Consider the following 13,482-nt stretch of genomic DNA (forward strand, 5'->3'; position numbering starts at 1 on the left):
GACTCAACAACAATTAATAATTAAACAACACTTCAACTGTCTTGGCTTCCATCATCAGCTCATCCACATATTCGAATGATGCTGCTGATTTTGGGGTTGGGTGGCAGAATAAAACGCCACTTTCGTCATATACATCTACAACATGTGAAAGAAAGGGTCCCACATGGATTCAGTTCGCCAAGCATCCACAAGACCCTGTCAACACAGTTCACATTTTGCTTTCAGGTCTGTTTCCCATCAGCTGGCATGTCGAAGTAGCTCTGATCACATGGTGCTTTGAGACTTTTTGAAGTGAAGCTGCTATTGTCAAGGTCTTGGAGTTTTGTGCTTTTGTTATTATTGTTGTAACCCAGTCTCCCTCTGTGGCTGCCCTCCTTGCCTGTCATTGCCTCATCCCTGATTGGTCCTGTGGAGGGAAGCACAGCTGCCCGCACGTGTCACTGATTGGCAGTAGCCTTTTTAAGCCTGCCTAGGGGCTCACTCTAGTTTGGTACGTCTTGTTTGCTTGCGTACGTTGCTTGCAAAACCCCACTGCCCTCAGAGGGGCCGCTCCCAGAGTTTAAGGACCGGCTCTAGTTTTGTTTGACTGGGGTGCATGCTCTCCGCAACTGTGTCTTGCTTATGGAGCATAAACCTGAGCCCACTTCCCTAACTGTTAGACTAGAGCAGCAGGAGCCTATTGATGGTTGTGCTGTAGAATGTCGTCCGCTTGCAGGCTCCAATTTGAATTTAATCCCCAAGATTTTTCCTCCGAACGTAGTAAAGTTGCTTATGCGCTTAGTTTACTAAGGCGCAGAGAGAAACACTAAGGGCTTGCAGGGTGGGAACGCGAGGCGGCTCACTGCCTCAAAGACTTCTCCTCTCAATTAATTAGCGTTTTTGATCCGGTGGCTACCCACCGTACTGCAGCCTACCAGCTCCTCAGACTGTCCCAGGGTACTCGCACTGTCTCGGACTAAGCGGTTGAGTTCTGCACGCTGGCTGCCAGCAGCCGGTGGACCAGAGATGCGTTAGTTGATGTCTTTTATGACGGTTTGGCTGGCCCCGTTAAGGATGAATTGGCGGGTTGGGAGATTCCCGAGGATTTGGAGAGTCTTATTGACCTGGCCTCACGGATCACTCGGCATATAAGAGAGCAGTCCAGGAGCGCTGCAGCGGGCGTAATGTGGAATGTCGCTCTCGACCCCAATTAATGGGTCCCTCATTCACCACATTTCTGCACGCACGGTAGCTGTTAAAATAACTCTGTCAGGAAACCACTGTGAGACTTCTTCCTTTTATGTGGTCGATTCTGTGCAGCCACCTGTAATGTTGGGCTTCCCGTGGTTGTGTAAACACTCCCCCCACATAGACTGGTCCTCCGGTAGAATTCTCTCCTGGAGCCCATGCTGTCTATTAAACTGTCTGGATGCTGCTACTGTGTGCTCTCCTTTGCCTAAGTCTTCTCCAGCTCCTTCAAACCTTTCTACTGTCCCTGCTGAGTATCATGACCTCGGTGCCGTCTTCAGTAAAGGTAAGGCACAATTGTTACCACGTCACAAGCCCTATGGCTGCGCCATCGAACTCCTTCCTGGTGTACAGCCGCCCAAGGGCCACCTCTACCCCTTTACGAAGACAGAGCGAGAGGCAATGGAACGGTATCTCGGGGAGGTATCTTCTTTTTTGTGGGTAAGAAGGATGGAGGACTCCGCCCATGTATTGACTATCGTGGATTATACCAGGTCACTGTAAGGAATACATATCTTCTACCTCTCGTACACACTGTTTTTGACTTGTTAAAGGGGGCTAAGATATTCACTAAGCTAGATCTCTGCAGTGCCTACCATTAGAGAAGCACATTAGAGAAGGAGACGAGTGGAAGACGGCATTCAACACTCACAGTGGGCATTTTGAATATTTGGTGATGCCTTTTGGCCTCACCAATGCTCCTGCTGTTTTCTAAAATCTAATTAATGATGTACTCAAGGACATGATCCATCGCTTTGTTTTTGTCTACCTGGACGACATTCTTATTTTCTCCCCAGACCCGGTGGGCCATGTGCAACACGTCAGAGCTGTCCTGCAGCGACTCCTGGAGAACCAGCTTTTCGTCAAAGCAGAGAAGTGTGAGTTTCATACCACCCAAACCACATTTCTCAGCTTGGTTGTCTCCCCTAGGGCCATCGGGATGGATCAGCGCAAGATCAGAGCGGTCCTCGAATGGCTGGTCCCTGCAGGAAGCAAGCAGCTCCAGCGCTTCATTTGCTTCTCCAATTTTACTGGCACTTCATTAGGGGCTACAGTGACGTGGCTGCACCGTTGCATAGGCTCACCTCCTCTAAGGTACGTTTTGTCTGGGATGAGAGTGCTGCTAAGGCATTCTCAGAACTTAAGCGACGCTTCTCTACCGCCCCCATCTTAACGCAGCCCGATCCCTCCAAACAGTTTATTATGGAGGTAGATTCGTCGTAATGCGGGGTGGCGGTGGTGTTATCTCAGTGGGCATCCCATAACAAGGTACACCCCTGCGTGTATTTCTCCTGCAAGCTCACTCCTGCGGAGAGGAACTACGTCACGGGGAACAGGGAACTCTTAGCAGTCAAGCTAAGAACAACAGTTCCTTGTTTGGACTGACCACAAGAATCTAGAATATATGTGAACTGCTAAAAGGCTTAACCCTCGCCAGGCTAGGTGGGCTCTGTTTTTTGGACAGGTTCCGCCTCTCTCTACAGCCCTCTAGGAGAAGGGGTCGGGGACTGCAGTACCTGGTAGACTGGGAGGGCTATGGTCCAGAGGAGCGCCAGTGGGTTCCTGAGCATCACATCCTTGACAAGGAATCACTCGCTCAGTTTCACCGGGATCACCCTGACCAGACCTGTCGTCAGTCTGGAAGCCGGATGTAGAGGGGGGGCTATGTCAAGGTCTTGGAGTTTTGTGCTTTTGTTATTGTTGTTCTAACCCTGTCTTCCTCTGTGCAGAATGGCCGCCCTCCTTCCCTGTCATTGCCTCATCCTGGATTGGTGCTATGGAGGGAGGCACGGCTGCTCGCTCTTGTCACTGATTGGCAGTAGCCTTTTTAATCCCGCCTAGGCTGTTTTTGGGTCTAAGTCAGACTTACCGTAACAGCTATTTCTACGCACTCCTGCTTCTTTCAAGCATGTTGTCAGGGTGACAGCATGTTGATATGTGGCCATGTTATTAAGAGTGGGATAATATAATTGCCCTTCTTTGACACACCTTTTTATAATTTTGAATCATCCTTTCAAATGCAGTTTAAACTTGGCCTTGTAGCATCAAATGTGTTTTTGTCTTCGGAAATGTTGTGTACACTGCAATGTTGTGTTTTGCACCTCAGAGCCACTTTAGTTCCAACATATTCAGGCTGATACAGAAAAAAAATGAAAGCCAAAAGTGAGTTTTCCTGCTCCTTCTTACATTTGCTCACAAAAAGAAACAGGAGAGAAAAAGGATGAAAAATAAATGTGGCCAGTACATTCGTATAAAAGCATCATGTACTGTACCTTGCACGGCATAAGCAGAAGTCTTCAAATAGAATATGCTCCTTTTGTAAAAATGAGTTATTGAATGCAGTTAAATGCATGACTTCAGGATATTTTCCTTTGCTGAATGATAGCTCATAAGTTTGTCAGAGATCATTAACATCAGTTTATCATCATCAGCATCTCGTATCACACCTGCAACAGCTCCTAATAGCCACTGTATCATGTGGTTACACGATATATAGGAAAGCTTTATTGAGCACAGTACTGCAATAAACTGCTTTGAAGATCAGATTCAATTATTTTTTACTGAAGAGCATCTAAAGAAAGCAAGTATCCAGACACACAGAAAACACACTTAGCTGTTACTTGTGATGGATTTCTCCTGTAAAGACCATGGCCCATTGTTCTGGCTGTCTGTGATCACATACAGTCACTCTGCCAGATAACTCTATGCCTCTGCTGGCAGTCTTTGCAGGCCTGACAGCCAGAATTATGCAAACACTGGTTCTCTAACAATGCAGTGACTCAACTTCACTCGAAGATGCGTTTCACAATATCCTCAACTGTAAGGCACAAAAGAATAAAGGCACATTTTAAATAAACCATTCACCATACAGTGATACATTATAAAGAAACTAGTGTTGGTGCAAAAGGGTTGCAGAGCTTACACAGAGTAGGTGATATACACAGTGCATAAGTGTTTAGAGCCTGACAATTTGCTCACAGAGCTAATAGCCACTGTTTAAAAAAGAGGCTTTTAAAGAAAACCCTATGGGTAACATGATAATTGCGCATGTGCCATCTCCATCAAACCCTCTCTAGTGCCTTTTCAGGGTCTCCACCCTGGTACTCAGCTGGTGAGGGAAATATTAACTTGCTGTTACTGCAACACACTTACTTTAACAAACTGCAAACTGCTAATTGTCAAATTTTTTCACATGTCAGCAGATTCTCAACAGGGTTCATGAAGGGAAAAAAGCAGCTGCAAGCACAACCAAGAAGTAGTCGGGGTGGGGCTGCAGTGGCTGTGGGACTGCTGGGAGCTTGAGTTTAGTGGGGGTGGCTGATCTTGAATAGTCCTCTTCATCGCTAGTGTGGCTCAGAACAATGCAGACAAGTCAAGAGAATCACTGAACGGTCAAAGTGAAAACACTTTTTCGTTTTTTTTCTTTTTTGAAAGTAAATTTGTTGGCTCCCCTGGGGGATTAAGTCCTTGAGCATTGAATGGCACAAACTTGTTAAACCAGCGCGCTTTACTGAAGCAGAAGAGGCGGCTGACAGGAGCTGTGAATCTATCAACCCTGTCTGTCCAGGGGCATCGCAGAACTCTGCATTAAGTGTTTTCAAGGCTGAGCATAAATAAAAAAAAAATGGTTTAATGAGAAATAGAGTTCTTTGCAAATTTGAACAAGAAACAAAAAGAGCTTGAACGTTTGGCACGAAACATAATCGGAATCTTAAATGTTTTTTTAATACAGTAATTATATTCATGACTTGACTTTAGCAGAATTTGTGTTCTAGCATGAGAATTTACTGGTAGGCATGTTTAGGTTATGAGACAATGGGCCCGGTGTAGACAGGTAAAGGGTCTGCCACTCCTCACATTGTTTGAAGTCATTTGGTTTCCATTTTTGGTCATTATTTTTCTCTTCTCTTTATGTAGTTGGACAACTTTCAAATTTATTTTTGGGGATTTTGCATTTCTTCATTACAAATTTGTGCACCATTCGAAGCACATTGTGTGATGCCTATGATAACTGGTTTGTGTATCATCTCCACTTTAGAAACACATAGTAAGCAAAGGGAAACAGCTGCTTTAACCTATAATTATTATATGTTATACTTGCTCTATACTTCGCTCACTGTTTTAACTAAGCAATTGTCATGTGAGTTATGTTGCAACCCATATCAGTTTCATTAACAACAGTTAATTACTTTAATTTGCTGCTTGAGAACAAAACCGCTGTGATGAGTAATGTCCTTATACATCTCTGTGTGTGGTTCTGTTTACACACAATTCTAATAAAGGCCACAATCTAGCTCTGGGGATCCACCACACTGCTTTTCCCTTTAATAAGACGAGAAGGGTGCCAATTATGGGACCTTTGCTGCAAACTCAACTCCCAGATCTCCCCTTTAAATTGGGCGCTTGAGTTGTCGATGTGTATGAAATGCCTTTCCCTGTCTGGCAGTCCTGTTCACAAGGAGGAGGGTAGAGGGAAGCGAAGGGAGACAGGAAGACTGTACTCAACAAGCCGCTTGTGTTTGGAAGGTTACAGAAGAATGTGTTGTTGATTCATCATCAGTCGTCAGTGTCAGGGGCCTTGAGAGGAATGTGGGATGTTGCAAGAGGAGAGGAGGTAATGGATTCTTTTAAACAGGATTAGGAGGACACAACAAACAAAATGGGAGAGGAGGAAGGAGGAGGGGGTGGTGGTGGGGTCATCATCTATCAAAGAGGAAGTGGTTTACTGATGATCTATGGATAGATGTTTGAATTATCTGTGTGCACTGAAATTTATATGATGATGCATTTTGAAAGATACAAAATGACTGATGCTCTGCAATACTTAAGTTTGTATGTAATCGTGAAGGGAAATTGAATGAAAATCAGATAAAGGTTATTCAGGGACTACTGCATGTAGCAGCATATCAATCTTTTTTCTCTGTGTCGTCTTCAAAGGATATGAGATTTGCCTTGAAATGTTTGCGGTGTTATCGTGCAGACTATGATTTTTCATTTCTGTTAGGCTTTAGATTTCCATTGAAATTTCAAACACTTCTTTTCAATGCTAGCATTCATGAATGGCCTTCAGTAGAGTCCCAGAGGCAAGAATGAATGAGTCGTACCTGTGATTACCAGAACAAATACTCAGCAACATGTACAAGAGCTGCAAGGAAAATGGACACTACAGATATGCTTTTAAATATAGGAGAAAGAAGTATTTGAGTGCACATGGTAACATGCCTTTAACAGCGTGTCAAGTGCCTACAAGGCCAGATGTATTTGATGTGTCTGTACTGTATGTTACAACAGCATTCTTTTAAATTCTGCAGCCTGTTAAAACTAAAATCTATACAGGTTCTGTGATTAGTCATAAAAGAAGTTACTCATGTTATTTACTTAAGTAAAAAGAAAATGTCCTGCATTCTAAATGTTACCTAAGTATTTGCTCAAAGTATCAAAAGTTGTATTTTTGCAGAATGGCTCATTTTTCATCCATGAATATGATATTGTTCTATTATTGATGCATTGATGGTTTCACACACCATAGTACACTCAGTGGTCATACAGACCCTCTTGTCCGATGCCTACTCTCTGTCCTGCCATGTAGTAATTTCAATTAAAGTAACTGCTGTTCAAGAACTGCTCCAACTCAACATTATCTGCTCAGTTTCAGTGACCATTGTTTTAAAATAACAAATCAAAATGTCTACAGTGGGTGAAAAACCCCAACAATCTGTAGGAAACACACTAAGGCACAAATATAAACGCTCACAAAGGAGTAGCCTCTGTGTAGATTCAATGCAGGAACATAAACCAAGTTTCTATCAATTGTACAGTGTGTAAAGTATGACCCTATTATTTTTGAAATAAGTTTGATAGAGTATTTTAATAATATTCTGAGTCTTATACTGTGGCTTTTGTGAATAGTGGGGTGGATGGCTTCAGCAGAGACACTGTGGTTTTCATGCCGTACAAATGTAAATTTAAACAGAATGCAATAGGTAATAGTTAAAACTTCAAATATATTCATTATCTTAATATACTTATTTTAAATTATATATGCCAGCAACTAATTTAAAAAACATGGGAAAGCGACAACATAAGACAGGAAAAATGCTAAATAAATAAATAACTAAGTAAATAGAAATTTGTTGGATAAAAAAAAAACATCCCAGTTGGGTTGTGTCTTTCAGAAGTAAAGAATGGGGGCGGTGTTCACTAATCAGGCCGTGTGGGCTTGTTCAGCTTCAGATTGTTTCTCAATATAAAATTGCAGCTTCATTTTGTAGGATTCAGAGAATCCTGATACAAGGTGACAGACCAATATCATTCAAACAGCATATTTGTAGAGCAGGCATTGCTTTTTTATTTAGCAACACAATGCTAAAATCAACAATGCACAATCTGCATGTATTACAACAGCATGGCTCCACAGTAAAAGAGTCCAGGTGATAAATTGACCTGTCTGCTGTCTGGACCTGTAACTTACTGAAAAAATTTGGAGGATTATGAATCCAAAAATAATACAAAGGAGTTCCAGAACTGTTGAACAAATGAAATGAAGTAATAATGGGACATCTACAGTTTAAAAGTAGCGCTGCTGTTTTCATTTTTTTTTCTGCACAGCAGAAATTGGTGAGTGTAGTGTCAGGAAGGGCATCCGGCCTAAAAACTTTGCCAAATCAACATCCAGACTAATGATCCACTGTGGGCAGCCTGAACTTATGGGATAAGCTGAACGAACAAAAAAAAAAAAAAGTGAGGTTATTGCTATTTTTCAGCCATGGTAGTCATTTAGTTTGGGTGAGGATGTGCTCACAGGTTCATAGGAAATGTATTGAAACTTCCAATAACCAGATAACCAAAGAGAACAAGATTTGACATTTTGAACACACTTCGACCACTCTGGTTGAGGCAATTACAGGAGACAAAGCAATTCTTTAATAAAGTCAAAATGAAATGAATGCAATAAGAGTCCTCACTGGGTTATCAAATGTCAAATCAAATGTAGTATTGATCAAGTTTTGCAACACAGAGCCTGCATGCAGATCAATGCTACTAAAGCTGTTTGTGAAGTTGCTATGGAGGTCATATGTTTTTTCTTGTTGATGTTGTGAGTCTGGGTTACTATTGAAAACCATTTTTACAGATTGCAACTACTGTGAATTCAAGGTTAATACTCCATTCCATTGCAGCTCAAAACCATATAGAGGCACCTTTAAGGCCTAAAAGGTAGTAGATATAGGGAAGGAAAGGAGGAAGGATTTCAAAAATGTCAAACAGAAGACAGATGTTTATCAGACCAGTTGGTGGACATTATTAGAAATCTACTTAGAAATCCACTTATTAACCTCCCGTGACTTTGATTTCCAATAATCAAAAATTTTCTTAATGGAATTTTTGTGCTTCACTGCTTTTTTGGAAAGGATATAGCTAGAAAACTTCGGATACACTAATACGAAGCTGAAAGAGGATCAGTTTATCAATTACTGGTAAAGACAAAAGTATCTATTGTTGAAAGTCTATTTTTTTTATCGAGGTGCATCGAGAAGTGAAAGAGCTGCTAGAAACAGGGCAAAACAAATAAACACCAAACAGCACTGATGATTGTGTGTGTGCACCGCTTCGATCTGTTCTGGGCCTGCCACATAGTCCTGTGAGCTGATCCAAATGCCGACATGTTTTCAGTGTGCAGACAGTGTTAGCAGGGAAGATTAGAGAACAGCTAGGATAGACTCTGCCCAAAGCCCTGTTTGAAAATACAGGGAGAACGCTTATCGGAACAGGTCAGTTATCCACAGGGTCTATACAGAGTGCAAAATTTTTCATTTGTTACACTCCCTCTGTGTATTTGGAGTCAGCACAGTTTTATATGTAAATCCAGCTGGAAATTGTGGATTGGTATTTGCAATGCAGAGATACAAAGTGAAGAGAGGGCAGAAATGCACATTTAGTGCAGCTAATGTGGAAATTGTATTTAGAAGATAATAACCCAGTCAGTTGTATTTGTTCCCTATAACATGCCCATTTAAGGTGCTTTCTATCAGCGTGAAAGAAAACTGATCAATATTATAAAGTAATATCAAATAAGTCCAAATCACCTCATGTCAAAGGTGAACAACCTCTGTCCTTAGAGCCTCAACTCAACTAAGGACACAAATGGAAGAAACCTCAAGAACCACAACAGAGGGATCCCTGCCTCAGCCTGATGTGGAATGTATAGACTCCCATAAAAGTCAACAAATTAATCATTTCATATTAAGTAGTACTCATCAGCCAATTACAGGCAGAGTATACATACTATGAATAGAGGCGCGGAAAACCTGTATTTCAAGTGAAAACAGCAGCTGTGACAGTGATAGGAAGAGAAAACTATAAAGTGAGAAGTGGGGAGACAAGGCTTTTGAACTGGGCTTCTAATCCGGAATGGACTGAGGCGTACATGTTCACCCTTCCCTTAGGAAGCTCAAAACTGCTGTGTCTCATCTGCTCGGAGATGGTGGCAGTGGTTAAAAGTGGGAATGTAAAATGCCACTGTGAAACAAAGCACAAAATTAGATTTGAAAAAAAATTGACACACTAAATTTAGCAACTCTGCTTCAGAAAATAAGCTATCTCCAAGCCAACTGTGATACATTCAGTTCTTTAAAGATATTCAAATTTACTTTTACACGGGTTAAGCCTATTCAGGTTTATATTTTTATTTTTTACTTGAAATGTTAAAATTCATTATTACTACTACAGTACTTATTATTTATATATCTCAATTAAATGTTAGATTTACTTTGCTTTTACTTTTATTTTATTTTTGTATCATTTTATCAATTAATTATTGCATATAGCCCTGCAGAGTCCAGTTTCACAGAAAATAAATATTGCTGAAATACTTTTACTTGTCCTTTTATACATTGTGAACATTGTATAACACCAGGAGCTGTGATACAGTAACAAAAAGTATGGCCTACTTACAGTATAGGAATTGCATGTTGCACTCTGAATGCTTCCAACACAGATGACCTACACTCTGTACTGTCCCTGAACACAACAACAGAGTACCATCGGCAACTGTTAATTCAGCTTGTACTTTATGAGAACATAGTTATATAGCATGACCGATCTGAAATTGATGTTGAGCAGGTTGGGTTGAAAAAAATTCAGCCAACTTGCAAATACTTTAATAAGTCAGTCTTGTTGGTGCATTTTATATATGTTATGTCTTAGCATCCTGCACAACAGATGTTTGTAGAGTCTAGAATGAGACAACGGCCATTTTAATTTTGTGTTGAAATGATGCTGGAGTTACAGTAAGTTCACCAGTGCTTTGATCTCTCCACTTTGCTCCCAAAACTCAATTTCACCAAATTAGGAGATATTGATTCCATACAGACACAGCCATGTCTGAGCTGCTACATTAGAACTTAATCTCAGGCCTAGAGAAAGAAGTGAATGTGGTGGGCATAAGTCATAAATCTAGACCTCCCCTACACCTACAAAAATCCTCCCATTGTAGCTCCACATTGCTGATGTATTAAAAGCAACCAGGCGGAAACATCTTTTGATAGACTTGGGGGAGTGAGAATCAAATTTTGCTCATGTTCAGTATTTAAATCACAAACTTGCAGCACAATGTGGCATAGTGGACTAATTGTCATTGAACAGCTAAAGTAAACACCAGCATCGTCTACAGAGGGAGTGTCAGACTTGTATGACCTCTAAATAAGGATTTAGCATGGCACATCAACATTAATGGCCACTGATTATCTCTGTTCAGATATTTGAGACACAAGATTTGAGAATGCGTTGGGGGTCCTTTAAGGCTGTGAAGCATGGCACTGGCAGGGCTAGTGTAAGATACTTGTCTGTAGTTACCCATGTGATGAAGATGAATAACAAAGGAGACAATAGAGCATAGAACAGTCTGCTCATATTTTTATTTTTAATGTGATTTTTGTAAGAAAATGCTCAAAAGTTCTGATTCATTGCTATAAATACTGACTACATGTTAAACATGTTAATATTTACCTACCTACAATTGTTTTGATTCCTCGAACCTCATCTTTACGTGACATACCAAGCTAATGGCTGCTGGCCAATGTTGGACCATTGTTGAGCATCTGTCAACATAGCTGTCATGATCTGGCTCTCAGTTCTACTTCCTGCCCTTCATTTGTGTTTTGTAGCCCCCTTTCCCTGCTTCCTGTTCCTAGTCGTTTCCTTTAGCTTTACATTTCGTTATCACTCATTATTGTTTGCATCTGTTCCCCTCACTATTTAGGTCCAGCTTCCCCCCACAGATACTTGTTTTACTCACTGACTGCACACCTAGATCGTGATCATCTTGAGATTTGAACTCTGTTTTCCCTGTTACTTTTGGTCTGAGGTCTGGTGGGTCCTTTATTTGTTTCATTCATTCTCCCAAGTGTTTATTTAAGGTTTGTTGTTTTTGTCTGTAGTACATGTTTTGTCTGTTTGGTAATTTGTTCTTAGTAACTTTTCTGGGTGTTCATTTAGGTTTATGGGGTAACTGCTTGTCTATGTTTGGTCTGTTGCTTTTTGCTTCCTTAGTCATCTCTCTCTAGCATTCATTTTGGTTTGTGCTCTATGTTTAATTTCACAGTTTCCGTCTAGCTCAGAGTGTTCGGTTATCTGTTGTGTTGTATTTTGTACCCTTCGTTTAGGAGACATCTTTGTTCATTTTAGTGATCCTTTTCAATAAACTGGTTTATTAGCTCACTCCTCCTCACGGTCTCTTCACTTGGGTCTGTCTTAATTCAAATTGTAACAATAGTTGTTGCACTCAACATCAACCAGTACTGAGAGAGACCATTGTAATAGTCTGTTTGGATTAGTGAATCAGTGTACAAGAGAAGTGACGAAAGCATGAGGGTTTTTCTCATCGGAACAATTACAGAGCTATTCGCTATTCATGGCTGGTAACTAAAAATCAGTCAGGACAGAATGACATGAATCTAAAACAAAGAAGTCAAAACCTAAACATTGGGAAATTCACTGAATAGAATAATCAAACAATCTAAACGTGAACCGGGCAGACGTACTAGAGATTAAACATACACCAGAGTGAAATTAACTAGAAGACTAACAGACTAGTGTGGGGGAATAAAATAATGTTTTGATAATTGATAAATGATAAATAATGGTTAGATAATTAGCAAATAGTCCACCGAGATAGGCTTATTGAAGAGGTCACAGGGTGGGTCGTGTTTAGAGGACGGCTTAAGATCACAGTAGGCACTTTGTTGTTACAAGGCCCAAAGCAATGTGGTAGATAGTGAGTCCTGGGTTCACAAGAGCTACAAGAAGGTGCAATGTAAGGGTTTTATTGTTTCTCAACTGACATCTTCAGATAACCTAGAAAGCGCAAGAGTGATGACTGTCAACTGCGTGCAACTGGTTACTTTAGTCATGTTTTGTGAAGGTGGTTCCTTTCTTGGGTTTGAGTATAAATAGAAGGGGTTTGAGAGATACAAGTCAGAAGAAGACACCAACATCCATGTGTTCTTCTCCATGCCGGCATGTATTAAACTGAGATGGTTCATCACGCTGAGTTCTATAATAATTCTTCCAAGAAGGATAATTTCCATCACACTAAGTACTAAACATAAAAGAAGGCAAAAACCCGAAGTACACGTAAAGACAGATTAAGGGTGATCTAGTACACTGAGAAGAGAAAACAAGAAGCATACTAGGAGAACAAAACAGCCAGGGAGTAGTCAAAACTAAGAAGCAATAGATAAACTAAACCAAAGGCCGAAACCAACTCACAATTAATCTTTATACAGCAAGAGTCAATGACGTGGAGTAGCTGTGTGCAGGAAATGAGATCTAAGTCAGGTGAGCTCTGATGAGGATCTGGCAGGGAGTGACTCTAGCGGAGGGTAAAGTAGACAGGGCCACAGGATTAATGAGGTATGTAAAGTGACTATAAACAGGAAGTGGTGCTGAGGGACTACAAAATAAAAGCTGGGAAAAAGGAAGCAGGGCTGGAGAAACGGTGTAAGCGAGGACAGTTGTTGAAACTTGAAGCTAATCCCTGTTGGAATGGTGTATGACTCTACTTAGCAAGCATCTGTAAAACCTATATTTTAACATAAAAACAAGAATAATTCATATATTGGAAAATCTTAAAACTTAATTTCTTTGGAAACAACTACATTAAAACTAACAAACCCAGTGTCCCAAAAATATGAACAATACTCACTTTATGCTACTACTTCATAATTCAAATTTGCTTCATTTCAGAAGCAAGTGTTG

This window comes from Channa argus, chromosome 3, assembly GCF_033026475.1.
Source record: "Channa argus isolate prfri chromosome 3, Channa argus male v1.0, whole genome shotgun sequence".
Taxonomy (NCBI): domain Eukaryota; kingdom Metazoa; phylum Chordata; class Actinopteri; order Anabantiformes; family Channidae; genus Channa; species Channa argus.